The sequence below is a fragment of the Pseudophryne corroboree genome, chromosome 3 (genome assembly GCF_028390025.1).
Source record: "Pseudophryne corroboree isolate aPseCor3 chromosome 3, aPseCor3.hap2, whole genome shotgun sequence".
Classification (NCBI taxonomy): Eukaryota; Metazoa; Chordata; class Amphibia; order Anura; family Myobatrachidae; genus Pseudophryne; species Pseudophryne corroboree.
The window spans coordinates 206,553,379-206,569,697 of NC_086446.1; the positions used below are offsets into that span (position 1 = coordinate 206,553,379).

Genomic DNA, 16,319 nt, shown 5'->3' on the forward strand with positions numbered 1-16,319 from the left:
TCCTAACTGCCATGTTACAGGCTGTGTTTGAAACATGGCAGTTAGAAGCTGGTTGGCACTTTATCTCTCCACTTTATCACTGTTCAAAGCTTAGTACATCTGCCCCTATGTAGTGTGTAACTGCGCAGTGTCCATGATGCTCCTTTAGGGAGTCATCAGTAATTTACCAAGATGTCCATCATTTGGACTTTCTGCGCATGTGCGGCACCATCTTGTCAATAAGCCACCAGAAGACCCGACCAAGAAACTGCACCTCCCAGCGCTCTTCTTGGCCAGCTTGCTGAGATGTGTGATTTCCACAAAGCCCTTGTAAATCGCTGCTCACCCCCATGATGTGGGTGTGGATCATTAGATCTACAGTCACTAGGTCGACGACTAATGGACGACATGCATTAGGTAGACCGGGTCAAAAGGTCGACATGGAATAAGTAGACAATATAAAAGGTCAACAGGGTTAAAGTTCAACATGGAAATGGTCTACACTCTACACAAAAAAGGTAGATAAATTTGTTTTGTTTTTGGGCTGTTTTGTAAATTTTTATGCCACAAAAAAAGCCTCATTAGTGTACCTCTTCACTCGCCATGCTTCAGGCAAGGCTACTATTCTCAATCGTAGTCAACCTGGATGGTAAAGTATGAAAAAATTAAAATTATTGGGGAAAAAAACAATTGTGTCGACAATTGTCATGTCAACCTTTTGAACTGACTACCTTTTACATGTTGACTGTTTGACCCTGTCGACTTAATGCATGTTGACCATTAGTGGTCGACCTATTGACTGTAGACCTTTTTAGTGTAGATCTATAGACCAGATACCCGAGATGTGCAGACATGCCCAGTGATATTGTATACACACACACACAAAGAATGCCGGTTCTGATTCTTGCCCTCAGTCCAGCCTTGAATGTTTTGTGCTAACAAAATCCTGTGATGGTGATAGCAAAAGGATGACTGGATGGCGGTAATTGTATTATACATTGGAAATGCCTCACAAAAATACTAATAGAAAACTAACCTCATAAGAAAACACACTGACACAATAGTAAAATAGGTGATTGAAAAATTAAAGTCCTAGATATGCCAGACAGTTTGTATAATAACCAATGAACATGACAAAAATGGACTAACTTAGACCTTACTTCAGAATAATTATGCCCAAAAAGCTGTGTCACCCCTGTCTGTCCCTCTCTTTTAGAATATATTATTTACTATCAACTAGAGATGAGCGGGTTCGGTTCTCCGAGATCCGAACCCCCCCCACCCCCCGAATTTCACCTATTTTACACGGTTCTGAGGCAGCCTCGGATCTTCCCGCCTTGCTCGGTTAACCCAAACGTGGCCGAACGTCATCATCCCGCTGTCGGATTCTCGCGAGATTAGTATTCTATATAAAGAGCCGCGCGTCGCCGCCATTTTCACTCGTGCATTGGAGATTGAACGGAGAGGACGTGGCTACGTTCTCTACCTGAAAAGCTCCATATCTTTGCTCAGTGTCCTGCAAATATCTGTGCTCAGTGTGCTGCAAATATCTGTGCTCAGTGTGCTGCAAATATCTACGTTCTCTGCCTGAGAAGCTCCATATCTGTGCTCAGTGTGCTGCAAATATCTGTGCTCAGTGTGCTGCATTTTGGTGACCAACAGTATAGTTGTACAGTACAGTAGGCCATTACTGTATCTTGCAGCTCTGTGTCACTGCAAGTATCCATTCCATATCTGTGCTGCATTTTTGTGAGCAGTATATATAGTATTACAGTGCAGCATTTTGGTGACCAACAGTATATAGTTGTACAGTAGGCCATTGCTGTATCTTGCAGCTCTGTGTCACTGCAAGTATCCATTCCATATCTGTGCTACATTTTTGTGAGCAGTATATATAGTATTACAGTGCAGCATTTTGGTGACCAACAGTATATAGTTGTACAGTAGGCCATTGCTGTATCTTGCAGCTCTGTGTTACTGCAAGTATCCATTCCATATCTGTGCTGCATTTTTGTGAGCAGTATATATAGTAGTACAGTACAGCATTTTGGTGACCAACAGTATATAGTTGTACAGTAGGCCATTGCTGTATCTTGCAGCTCTGTGTCAAGTATACTATCCATATCTGTGCTGCATTGTTGTTGTGAGCAGTATATAGTAGTACAGTGCAGCATTGTGGTGACCAGTATACTACAGTACAATAGTCCAGTGCTGTTCTCGCTGCTCAGTGTCAGTTCTCCATAGTATCATCAGTGCTCAGTATAATCAGTGATTGATCAGTATAATCAGTTCTCAGTATAATCAGTGCGCTGTTAGACGTGCGCCCGTTTTACGCCATTAGTGCATTGGGATTTAGACAATTGATTAAGTTATTGTGTCCCCGGTACAAAATCCCATCTAGATTCCACTTCACTAGGCAGGCGATAGCGAGATTTTCCCAATTAATATCAGTGATTTATAATTAATTATTAATTACAGTGATCTTGCCAAATGATTCCAGTGATTTTGTCATTTTTTTCCCAGTGATTTGGACCAATAATACCATTGATTAGAACAAATAATTCCTATGATTTTGTAATTTTCTTCCAGTGATTTGGACCAATAATACCATTGATTAGAACGAATAATTCCTGTGATTTTGTCATTTTCTTCCAGTGAATTGGACCAATAATACCATAGATTAGAACGAATAATTCCTGTGATATTGAGGTGTTTGTGTCACTTAGCTTAGCCGTCCAGCGACCACAGTGCACCTCTTTTTCTCTTTTCTTTGCATCATGTGCTGTTTGGGGACTATTTTTTTAAGTGCCATCCTGTCTGACACTGCAGTGCCACTCCTAGATGGGCCAGGTGTTTGTGCCGCCCTCTTGGATCGCTTAGCTTAGTCATCCAGCGACCTCGGTGCAAATTTTAGGACTAAAAATAATATTGTGAGGTGTGAGGTGTTCAGAATAGACTGGAAATGAGTGGAAATTATGGTTATTGAGGTTAATAATACTATAGGATCAGAATTACCCCCAAATTCTATGATTTAAGCTGTTTTTGAGGGGTTTTTGAAAAAAAAACACCCGAATCCAAAACACACCCGAATCCGACAAAAAAATTTCAGGGAGGTTTTGCCAAAACGCGTCCGAATCCAAAACCCGAAAAATTTCCGGTGCACATCTCTACTATCAACTACTCCATACAACGGCACCTAATCCTTGGTTTCTGCTGCTCAGCGGTTTATTTGAGTGTTATGACCGCTGATATAGCACTGTTTACAAACATGTACTTCTCGTGCATTATCTTGTACTGTAAATCGCTGTTTTCTTGTTTTGCTCATTTGTACTTTGTTAGGTGCTGCATAACACTTGTGTCAACATAATAACGTAATAATGATATGTTCTTACTGGAAAGACACTGGAAAGTACATATCCGGCATTATACAAAAAAGCCCAGATAAAAAAATGAACTTAGAAATGCACTTAGCAAAAACATGAGATGGTAAGGCACTAGACTCACACTTTGTGTTTTTAAATAATAACAAAGCAGCTATTATGTTGCCAGAATTTACAGCGTTATGGACATCAGAACTTCCATTTCTGATGTTTATAAGTACAAAACAACACAACCCCAATAGGCTGTACACTGAATTCTTTCAATAGATAATGGAACAGATGGATCTCACTTGTGTTCTGTGAAGTTGTTAATGATGATGGACTTATGGTAAAGCCAGATCTTACACTGGTCCAATCCATCCTAATGATATGCGAGCAATCTGCCACAATAACGCCTGACAACCTTAATTGACTTGTATAAGTTATTCTAATGGGCATGATCTATTTAATTGTACATTAGAATTCTCATTGTATTATTAGTAGAGATGAGCGCCTGAAATTTTTCGGGTTTTGTGTTTTGGTTTTGGGTTCGGTTCCGCGGCCGTGTTTTGGGTTCGAACGCGTTTTGGCAAAACCTCACCGAATTTTTTTTGTCGGATTCGGGTGTGTTTTGGATTCGGGTGTTTTTTTCAAAAAACACTAAAAAAACAGCTTAAATCATAGAATTTGGGGGTCATTTTGATCCCAAAGTATTATTAACCTCAAAAACCATAATTTACACTCATTTTCAGTCTATTCTGAATACCTCACACCTCACAATATTATTTTTAGTCCTAAAATTTGCACCGAGGTCGCTGTGTGAGTAAGATAAGCGACCCTAGTGGCCGACACAAACACCGGGCCCATCTAGGAGTGGCACTGCAGTGTCACGCAGGATGTCCCTTCCAAAAAACCCTCCCCAAACAGCACATGACGCAAAGAAAAAAAGAGGCGCAATGAGGTAGCTGTGTGAGTAAGATTAGCGACCCTAGTGGCCGACACAAACACCGGGCCCATCTAGGAGTGGCACTGCAGTGTCACGCAGGATGTCCCTTCCAAAAAACCCTCCCCAAACAGCACATGACGCAAAGAAAAAAAGAGGCGCAATGAGGTAGCTGTGTGAGTAAGATTAGCGACCCTAGTGGCCGACACAAACACCGGGCCCATCTAGGAGTGGCACTGCAGTGTCACGCAGGATGTCCCTTCCAAAAAACCCTCCCCAAACAGCACATGACGCAAAGAAAAAAAGAGGCGCAATGAGGTAGCTGTGTGAGTAAGATTAGCGACCCTAGTGGCCGACACAAACACCGGGCCCATCTAGGAGTGGCACTGCAGTGTCACGCAGGATGTCCCTTCCAAAAAACCCTCCCCAAACAGCACATGACGCAAAGAAAAAAAGAGGCGCAATGAGGTAGCTGACTGTGTGAGTAAGATTAGCGACCCTAGTGGCCGACACAAACACCGGGCCCATCTAGGAGTGGCACTGCAGTGTCACGCAGGATGTCCCTTCCAAAAAAAACCTCCCCAATCAGCACATGATGCAAAGAAAAAGAAAAGAAAAAAGAGGTGCAAGATGGAATTGTCCTTGGGCCCTCCCACCCACCCTTATGTTGTATAAACAAAACAGGACATGCACACTTTAACCAACCCATCATTTCAGTGACAGGGTCTGCCACACGACTGTGACTGATATGACGGGTTGGTTTGGACCCCCCCCAAAAAAGAAGCAATTAATCTCTCCTTGCACAAACTGGCTCTACAGAGGCAAGATGTCCACCTCATCTTCACCCTCCGATATATCACCGTGTACATCCCCCTCCTCACAGATTATCAATTCGTCCCCACTGGAATCCACCATCTCAGCTCCCTGTGTACTTTGTGGAGGCAATTGCTGCTGGTCAATGTCTCCGCGGAGGAATTGATTATAATTCATTTTAATGAACATCATCTTCTCCACATTTTCTGGATGTAACCTCGTACGCCGATTGCTGACAAGGTGAGCGGCGGCACTAAACACTCTTTCGGAGTACACACTTGTGGGAGGGCAACTTAGGTAGAATAAAGCCAGTTTGTGCAAGGGCCTCCAAATTGCCTCTTTTTCCTGCCAGTATAAGTACGGACTGTGTGACGTGCCTACTTGGATGCGGTCACTCATATAATCCTCCACCATTCTATCAATGTTGAGAGAATCATATGCAGTGACAGTAGACGACATGTCCGTAATCGTTGTCAGGTCCTTCAGTCCGGACCAGATGTCAGCATCAGCAGTCGCTCCAGACTGCCCTGCATCACCGCCAGCGGGTGGGCTCGGAATTCTGAGCCTTTTCCTCGCACCCCCAGTTGCGGGAGAATGTGAAGGAGGAGATGTTGACAGGTCGCGTTCCGCTTGACTTGACAATTTTGTCACCAGCAGGTCTTTCAACCCCAGCAGACCTGTGTCTGCCGGAAAGAGAGATCCAAGGTAGGCTTTAAATCTAGGATCGAGCACGGTGGCCAAAATGTAGTGCTCTGATTTCAACAGATTGACCACCCGTGAATCCTTGTTAAGCGAATTAAGGGCTGCATCCACAAGTCCCACATGCCTAGCGGAATCGCTCCCTTTTAGCTCCTTCTTCAATGCCTCCAGCTTCTTCTGCAAAAGCCTGATGAGGGGAATGACCTGACTCAGGCTGGCAGTGTCTGAACTGACTTCACGTGTGGCAAGTTCAAAGGGCATCAGAACCTTGCACAACGTTGAAATCATTCTCCACTGCACTTGAGACAGGTGCATTCCACCTACTATATCGTGCTCAATTGTATAGGCTTGAATGGCCTTTTGCTGCTCCTCCAACCTCTGAAGCATATAGAGGGTTGAATTCCACCTCGTTACCACTTCTTGCTTCAGATGATGGCAGGGCAGGTTCAGTAGTTTTTGGTGGTGCTCCAGTCTTCTGTACGTGGTGCCTGTACGCCGAAAGTGTCCCGCAATTTTTCTGGCCACCGACAGCATCTCTTGCACGCCCCTGTCGTTTTTTAAAAAATTCTGCACCACCAAATTCAAGGTATGTGCAAAACATGGGACGTGCTGGAATTTGCCCATATTTAATGCACACACAATATTGCTGGCGTTGTCCGATGCCACAAATCCACAGGATAGTCCAATTGGGGTAAGCCATTCCGCGATGATCTTCCTCAGTTGCCGTAAGAGGTTTTCAGCTGTGTGCGTATTCTGGAAAGCGGTGATACAAAGCGTAGCCTGCCTAGGAAAGAGTTGGCGTTTGCGAGATGCTGCTACTGGTGCCGCCGCTGCTGTTCTTGCGGCGGGAGTCCATACATCTACCCAGTGGGCTGTCACAGTCATATAGTCCTGACCCTGCCCTGCTCCACTTGTCCACATGTCCGTGGTTAAGTGGACATTGGGTACAACTGCATTTTTTAGGACACTGGTGAGTCTTTTTTTGACGTCCGTGTACATTCTCGGTATCGCCTGCCTAGAGAAGTGGAACCTAGATGGTATTTGGTAACGGGGGCACACTGCCTCAATAAATTGTCTAGTTCCCTGTGAACTAACGGCGGATACCGGACGCACGTCTAACACCAACATAGTTGTCAAGGACTCAGTTATCCGCTTTGCAGTAGGATGACTGCTGTGATATTTCATCTTCCTCGCAAAGGACTGTTGAACAGTCAATTGCTTACTGGAAGTAGTACAAGTGGGCTTACGACTTCCCCTCTGGGATGACCATCGACTCCCAGCGGCAACAACAGCAGCGCCAGCAGCAGTAGGCGTTACACGCAAGGATGCATCGGAGGAATCCCAGGCAGGAGAGGACTCGTCAGACTTGCCAGTGACATGGCCTGCAGGACTATTGGCATTCCTGGGGAAGGAGGAAATTGACACTGAGGGAGTTGGTGGGGTGGTTTGCGTGAGCTTGGTTACAAGAGGAAGGGATTTACTGGTCAGTGGACTGCTTCCGCTGTCACCCAAAGTTTTTGAACTTGTCACTGACTTATTATGAATGCGCTGCAGGTGACGTATAAGGGAGGATGTTCCGAGGTGGTTAACGTCCTTACCCCTACTTATTACAGCTTGACAAAGGGAACACACGGCTTGACACCTGTTGTCCGCATTTCTGGTGAAATACCTCCACACCGAAGAGCTGATTTTTTTGGTATTTTCACCTGGCATGTCAACGGCCATATTCCTCCCACGGACAACAGGTGTCTCCCCGGGTGCCTGACTTAAACAAACCACCTCCCCAGCGCCAGCAACACCCATATCCTCCTCATCCTGGTGTACTTCAACACTGACATCTTCAATCTGACTATCAGGAACTGGACTGCGGGTGCTCCTTCCAGCACTTGCAGGGGGCGTGCAAATGGTGGAAGGCGCATGCTCTTCACGTCCAGTGTTGGGAAGGTCAGGCATCGCAACCGACACAATTGGACTCTCCTTGTGGATTTGGGATTTCAAAGAACGCACAGTTCTTTGCGGTGCTTTTGCCAGCTTGAGTCTTTTCAGTTTTCTAGCGAGAGGCTGAGTGCTTCCATCCTCATGTGAAGCTGAACCACTAGCCATGAACATAGGCCAGGGCCTCAGCCGTTCCTTGCCACTCCGTGTGGTAAATGGCATATTGGCAAGTTTACGCTTCTCCTCCGACAATTTTATTTTAGGTTTTGGAGTCCTTTTTTTACTGATATTTGGTGTTTTGGTTTTGACATGCTCTGTACTATGCCATTGGGCATCGGCCTTGGCAGACGACGTTGCTGGCATTTCATCGTCTCGGCCATGACTAGTGGCAGCAGCTTCAGCACGAGGTGGAAGTGGATCTTGATCTTTCCCTAATTTTGGAACCTCAACATTTTTGTTCTCCATATTTTAATAGGCACAACTAAAAGGCACCTCAGGTAAACAATGGAGATGGATGGATTGGATACTAGTATACAATTATGGACGGGCTGCCGAGTGCCGACACAGAGGTAGCCACAGCCGTGAACTACCGCACTGTACTGTGTCTGCTGCTAATATATAGACTGGTTGATAAAGAGATAGTATACTCGTAACTAGTATGTATGTATAAAGAAAGAAAAAAAAACCACGGTTAGGTGGTATATACAATTATGGACGGGCTGCCGAGTGCCGACACAGAGGTAGCCACAGCCGTGAACTACCGCACTGTACTGTGTCTGCTGCTAATATATAGACTGGTTGATAAAGAGATAGTATACTCGTAACTAGTATGTATGTATAAAGAAAGAAAAAAAAACCACGGTTAGGTGGTATATACAATTATGGACGGGCTGCCGAGTGCCGACACAGAGGTAGCCACAGCCGTGAACTACCGCACTGTACTGTGTCTGCTGCTAATATATAGACTGGTTGATAAAGAGATAGTATACTCGTAACTAGTATGTATGTATAAAGAAAAAAAAAAAAACCACGGTTAGGTGGTATATACAATTATGGACGGGCTGCCGAGTGCCGACACAGAGGTAGCCACAGCCGTGAACTACCGCACTGTACTGTGTCTGCTGCTAATATATAGACTGGTTGATAAAGAGATAGTATACTCGTAACTAGTATGTATGTATAAAGAAAGAAAAAAAAACCACGGTTAGGTGGTATATACAATTATGGACGGGCTGCCGAGTGCCGACACAGAGGTAGCCACAGCCGTGAACTACCGCACTGTACTGTGTCTGCTGCTAATATATAGACTGGTTGATAAAGAGATAGTATACTCGTAACTAGTATGTATGTATAAAGAAAGAAAAAAAAACCACGGTTAGGTGGTATATACAATTATGGACGGGCTGCCGAGTGCCGACACAGAGGTAGCCACAGCCGTGAACTACCGCACTGTACTGTGTCTGCTGCTAATATATAGACTGGTTGATAAAGAGATAGTATACTCGTAACTAGTATGTATGTATAAAGAAAGAAAAAAAAAACACGGTTAGGTGGTATATACAATTATGGACGGGCTGCCGAGTGCCGACACAGAGGTAGCCACAGCCGTGAACTACCGCACTGTACTGTGTCTGCTGCTAATATAGACTGGTTGATAAAGAGATAGTATACTACTAATATTATATACTGGTGGTCAGGTCACTGGTCACTAGTCACACTGGCAGTGGCACTCCTGCAGCAAAAGTGTGCACTGTTTAATTTTAATATAATATTATGTACTCCTGGCTCCTGCTATAACCTATAACTGGCACTGCAGTAGTGCTCCCCAGTCTCCCCCACAATTATAAGCTGTGTGAGCTGAGCAGTCAGACAGATATATAATATATATATAGATGATGCAGCACACTGGCCTGAGCCTGAGCAGTGCACACAGATATGGTATGTGACTGACTGAGTCACTGTGTGTATCGCTTTTTTCAGGCAGAGAACGGATATATTAAATAAACTGCACTGTGTGTCTGGTGGTCACTCACTATATAATATATTATGTACTCCTGGCTCCTGCTATAACCTATAACTGGCACTGCAGTAGTGCTCCCCAGTCTCCCCCACAATTATAAGCTGTGTGAGCTGAGCAGTCAGACAGATATATATAATATTATATATAGATAATAGATGATGCAGCACACTGGCCTGAGCCTGAGCAGTGCACACAGATATGGTATGTGACTGAGTCACTGTGTGCTGTGTATCGCTTTTTTCAGGCAGAGAACGGATTATAAATAAAAGTGGTGGTCACTGGTCACTATCAGCAAAACTCTGCACTGTACACTACTGAGTACTCCTAATGCTCCCCAAAATTAGTAAATCAAGTGTCTCTCTAATCTATTCTAATTCTAAACGGAGAGGACGCCAGCCACGTCCTCTCCCTATCAATCTCAATGCACGTGTGAAAATGGCGGCGACGCGGGCTCCTTATATAGAATCCGAGTCTCGCGATAGAATCCGAGCCTCGCGAGAATCCGACAGCGTCATGATGACGTTCGGGCGCGCTCGGGTTAACCGAGCAAGGCGGGAAGATCCGAGTCGCTCGGACCCGTGAAAAAAAACATGAAGTTCTGGCGGGTTCGGATTCAGAGAAACCGAACCCGCTCATCTCTAATTATTAGTGTTTAGAAAGGTAGCCATGCATTACCACAGCTGCAGAGAAAAAGCAAATCGAAAAAAAGAAAAAGTTTTTGAATACAAAAACAACAATGGTATAATGGTGGTAAAAAAAATACTAGAGACTTAAAGACTTATGACTAAAAAGCACTGAAACAGCAATTTTCAGTCACACAACGCAGTAGTAGTTTTGTTGTATGTAGTGCAACCTGACCTCCCATTTCTCTGGATACAGAGGACAATAAGTATAAATGTAAGGCAAATGCTTTAAAATCAGTGCTTCTACTCTTAACCTGGACATACACTATACAATTATCTAAACTGCCTTAAGACAAATTGGTTAAATCCGTGATTTTACCAAATTATCTGAACGATAGGTTTTGTCCATTTTCCAGTGTTAGGGAGCAAATGGTCTATGCATTACCAGATTTTCATTCCAACCAGCCAGATCTGGCAGATTGCCCAGATTTAGTTTTTCAAGGCGCAATATTATTGTTCTTAGTACGTAAGGCACCACAGTGAATCGTAAGGATTAGTGTAATTACTTTTTGTTGTTTATCATCTTTAAGTTTTAAGAACAATGGTATACACAGCTGAGTGGCAAGTATCATTTTAAACTTAACTTTTATGCTTGGTGTCTCACCATAGTAGAGAATAGAAACTCACTTGCATCTCTCAATGATCACAGTACGCCATACTTGCCTACCTGACCCTCTCCATGAGGGAGAAAATGCTCTGTTCCTGCACTTTCCTGGTAATGTATGACTGCCATCACCTGTGGTGAAACACCTTTCTTATCAATTAACTAGTACAACACAGGTGATGGCAATCATACATTACCAGGAAAGTCCAGGAACAGAGCATTTTCTCCCTCATGGAGAGGGTCAGGTAGGCAAGTATGCAGTACGCCACTTACCAGATTTTCTCTCTGTTGCAATGATTGAGCACTCAGATCTACAGACACACAGCAGACTTGGTAGGAAAATTTGCTGCTACATGTACAGTAGTTCAATTCTGCCCTTTATACTGCATATAGGGGGAGATGCACTAAGCAGTGATAAAAGTGGAGAAGTGAGACAGTGGTGAAGTTTCCCATGGCAACCAATCAGCTGCTCTGAATACTTTTACAGTACGCAAATTATAAATGTTACACCAATGCTGGTTGGTTGCCATGGGCAACTTCTCCACTTTAATCACTGCTTAGTACATCTCCCCCATAGTGGCTTTTGGCCAGGCTGTGGGAAAGGGGGTTTCCGGCCAACTGAAAATCCTCCCTTCATTTGCCTATGCCTTAATGGCAGATGCTGCTTCCCTATCTTATTAAATCCTCTAATGAAATGAGATTCAGTTAATTTACCAGCTGTTGGGAGCCCGGCAGTCAGGATACCGATGCCAGAATACCGACAGCCAACGAAATGCCGGTCGAAATCCCGATCAAAGTCCTGAGTTCCCACTTGGCTGGTGGTCAACGCCACCATCCAAGGGGGAATGTAATAGTGTGGGGCCCGAAGCATGGTTAGCGCAGCGAGCCCGCGAGGGGATTCGTTGCGCTCGCTTCCGGGATTCCTACAATGGTCTACTGACCTCTGGTATTACATGAAACAACCCCCACCTGGAAACTTAGAAATAAACACACAAGTGATTTAAGTTAACATGTAAGTAATTCATTTATTTGATAATAAAAGAAGAGTGAAAAAGAGAAAGGAAAGAGGTCAGATAGACCAGCATTAGCCTATATAGGCCCTGTACACCTGCAGCAACCTCTGTTGGGGACAAAGAAAAGAGTGCACCAATGTCCTGCACATTGGTGGCGGGGTGTACTAAAGTGAAAATGCATTTCAAAAAAAAAAAAAAAAAAGGTTCTTCGTTGGTTTTTACTTGGCATTTTCGTATGTACCATACGCCATCTGCTGGGTCTCTGTCGTGCAGGCTTTTGCTGGTGTTACCCTGTAGAAGCCTATGGGGCTTCTTCCACAATGCAATGCGAAGTGGGTTCTGTAATGGAACCCTCCCAGCATCCCCCACGGCCGCCGCTGGTCTGTGCATGCGCAGATCGACTCCTGGGTCATAGACCCAGAAGTCAAGCAGCCACGAAGGACAGCTCTGATCGCAAGAGCTGTCCTTCATAGCACTAATCACATATGTTAGTACATATGCGATTAGTGTCGGCACGATGTGTGGCAGGATGTACCGCAACAGGCTGGTGCACAACTCAGGTGGATTCTCCCTACTAATTCATATCATGCCTAGCGAATCAGCCATCCAGCAAGATGGTGTTGTGGACCCCCGAACAGGGGAACTCAGCCAGGCCCATCTGAGATGGGGAGCATACAGACTGTACACCACTACACTGTTGATCTGCTGTCCCTACAATACAACAGCAGCATAAACCAAACTAGGGCAACAAAAAAGCTGGGAAGCCTGGATAAAGAGGCCTGATAACCAGCACCGTACATAAGACTTATATTAACTTCTACAGCCTTTATCTCCTCTCCCTGCTGTAACCTGATTGGGCAGCAGACATTAGTTTGTGCTACTCACACAACAGGTCTGACCAATTTCCTAAATCTGCCCTACCTCTGGGTTTAAGCTCATTTTGTCATTAATAAACTGGAAAAAAAAAATAATCATCCAGCACCATCTCTTCACATGGTTCATTACAGTGAATGGCAGTCAGCACTCTGGTGGATAGCTCCAACCATCCACCAATCAGCATGCTGACAGTCATTCACTGTCTGGCTGCAGGCTAGCAGGAAGGTTTAGAATGCTGCCTTGCTGCTCTGATTCTGTGTAGTTCATAATCAGAGATGCCGTGCAGCATTCGCTACCTGCCACCATACATTATGATAGCCCTGATTGTGACTTCTGTTATCGGGCTATCACGTGATGCACAAAGCTTTTATAGCAATTAAAGGAAAAACACGAGAAAAAAAATTGATGTAAAAGAATTCTTACTCGCTTCTTTAGTGAACTGTCATTATTAAAGTTACCTTAAAATATATAAATATTTTTCTCTTCTCTAGTCTAATTTCCTTTCTTATATAACCTTAAATAAGATGGTTATTTCATTTGTGGTCAGGGAGAAATATTTTTAAATGGGCCCTTCTGAGTTTCTAAGGCTGCGTACACACGGCGCGATGCGCCGTACAGCCAGACATTGGCTATTCAACGTGGCCAGAGCCTGGCCCCACCGATATAGTCAATGTTGGCCTGCCTGCACAGTCTATTTTTCTTGCGATGCCGATCCCGCGGGACCGGGCATCATCATCGCAAGGACTATACACACAGGGCGATATGCACTATATTTTCTTACGATTTTGACTATATCGTCAAAATCGAAAGAAATATTGCACCATGTTGTACACACTTTAAGACCTTGCATGTGCACTTAGGCTCAGATAGCCGTGCCCTTTGCCTCACAAGTACCATAGTAGACTTTGGGCATCTCTCAGAAGTACCTTTTGGGCCTATTTGTACCAAAAGTTGAAACCTACACCTCATAATTATTATGTTGTTGTGACAATTTGTCTGTTTAGAGCAGAATATCCATTGATTACATACATCTATAAATAGTACAATGAACTGAAATAAATAAAAAAATAAAATAAAATATAAAAGGTCCGTCTTCGAAAGACACCAAAATACTTAGCAGTGCTCATTCAGAGTAACCATAGACAAAAAACAAACCATGCCTTGTAAACAGGAAAACCATAATAAAATATACCAACTGCTGTTATGCTACAAAATAAAAAAAGTATACACTCTTTAATAAACTTACATTATATATTTTTCAAGTGATATCTCGGAGCTATAGTAAATGAGAATCCGTTATGCATAACAGCAAGATGAAAATGAACAATACGCCTTGAAAAATGTTGGAGTACAGCAAATTATGGACACGTTACATTGGGTTACAAACAGTCTGTCTCTAAGCCTGTAGAACATTTTGTAATGCAATTTAACAGGCAGTAAAGATCTCGTGAACAAAGGTGATAGGAAGTTCGGCAGACGATCATTGTATCAGAAACACTTCTATTTTTATTTACTTTATATTAAAACACCTACAGTACCTACCTACAGTAACTGAAGTCACACATCTCTCTAAATGAAAGCCATATAATTATATTACTTCTTATTCTTACAGACATTAACATTTATTGGCAGTGACAAAATAAAGAAATGTCTGCATAGGGTAATCCTGTTAAACAGCAGTGACTTTAGAATTAATGTGAGGGTATTATGACTGCTGTTGGGTAATGTATAGGAATAAGGCCCACTGTTGGTATAACTGTTTGTAAAGAAAATATATGTCATAACAAGAGAGATACACACACAACCCTCTTTCTAGTCTTAATCCTCTGGGACTTTTGGGGGAATTCCTCCAGGCTGCAGGACAATACTCATTGTATATTACATTTGGTATTAGTCAGGTGGTGCCATTCAGAACATTCGCCTGATTACAAATCTGCCTTGCTTTTATAACTTTTAGAGGTTAAAAAGGATGTGGCCTCTCACAAAATAAGCAGGGTCTGGATAGCCCAGTTTGTCCCATATTTGGGTATATTGTCAAAAACAGAAGAGACTATATATAATGGTTCAAGTCATTTTTTTTATTAATTAGCTGGATCAATGTTCCACATATTTCCAAATGGTAACCAGCTACCTCCTTAAGGACATTTCTTTCCTTACATTAAAATGAGTCAGTTATGTTGGTTACTCTATGTTGTTCTAATGGTCTTATGGGTTGTTTTTGGTGTTTTGTTTTTTTAATCATAGGCGGGAATTCAATTGTTTTGGGCATCTAATTTTCCTGTATAAACTGTGTTGTTTAGAGTGACACCCAAACATTTGTCACAACATACATATCACGCATGTCATGCCCAAGCAGACATGGTTTAGCCGTGTAAAATGGCTAAACCCATCTAAAGTCCTGCTTTGGGCATCCAAACTCCTGTTCGGACACCCAAAGTACAGACACCTCAGGGGGCTACAAAAAGAAATGTAATCTCTGAGGCTACCGGGCGTCTAAACACGGCAAAAATTAATATGCTACATTTTGCGCCCCCTAGTGGAAGCTGCAGGGTAAAACAATTGAATCTGTGTTTCCAGGATATTCAAACCCTGGGCCAGATGTACTAAGCCTGAAAAGTGATAAATATCACAGTGATAAAGTACCAGCCAATCGGCTCCTAACTGTCATTTTTCAAACACAGCCTGTAATATGGCAGTTAGGAGCCGATTGGCAGGCTTAGTACATCTCCCCCCCCCCCTGTATTATCATTGTATCTGACACCTCAGTACCAGTTTCCACATTTCAATTACTGTATCTATAAAAAATGGTTTCAAAGATGGACTCGCTGCACAATTTTCAAGTAACCAACAATGGAAACAGACAGGTCCTTTACCAGCAGTACCAATACCTACTGCAAGGTCCCTAAAGACAACCACATGACAAGAAAACAAAAGAAAAAAACATATACACCAAAATGAGGTAGGAGGTGACAGGCAGAGATCCTCTTAAGGGCTATGCTATATACCAGTGATGGGGAACCTTTGGCACTCCAGCTGTTGTTGAACTACACATCCCAGCATGCCCTGCTACAGTTTTATAATGGATAAACAGCAAAACTGTAGCAGGGTATGCTGGGATGTGTCGTTTAACAACAGCTGGAGTGACAATGGTTCCCCATCACTGCTATATACTGTAATTTATATCTATATGTGATTATATCCATTTGTACTTGGTTACACTTTTTATACCACTTGAATGTACTTTTTTATGTTAACCATTAAATGTATTCAATTTTTTACATGTCTATATTGATGTTTCTTCTGCCATGCATATATCATCTGGTTTTATATTAGCGCAGTGCCTCATTTTGGTACATATTTCTTGCTTCCTAATAGTGAGCATCCACAAGCTCATA

General features: G+C 43.2%; 1 protein-coding gene across 4 annotated transcripts in view; it reads right to left on the reverse strand.

Annotated features, from left to right (window-relative positions):
• The window catches only part of CDH23 (cadherin related 23), a 1,868,204-nt gene that overhangs the window by 1,626,698 nt on the left and 225,187 nt on the right, over window positions 1-16,319 (reverse strand). The window lies entirely within an intron of this gene.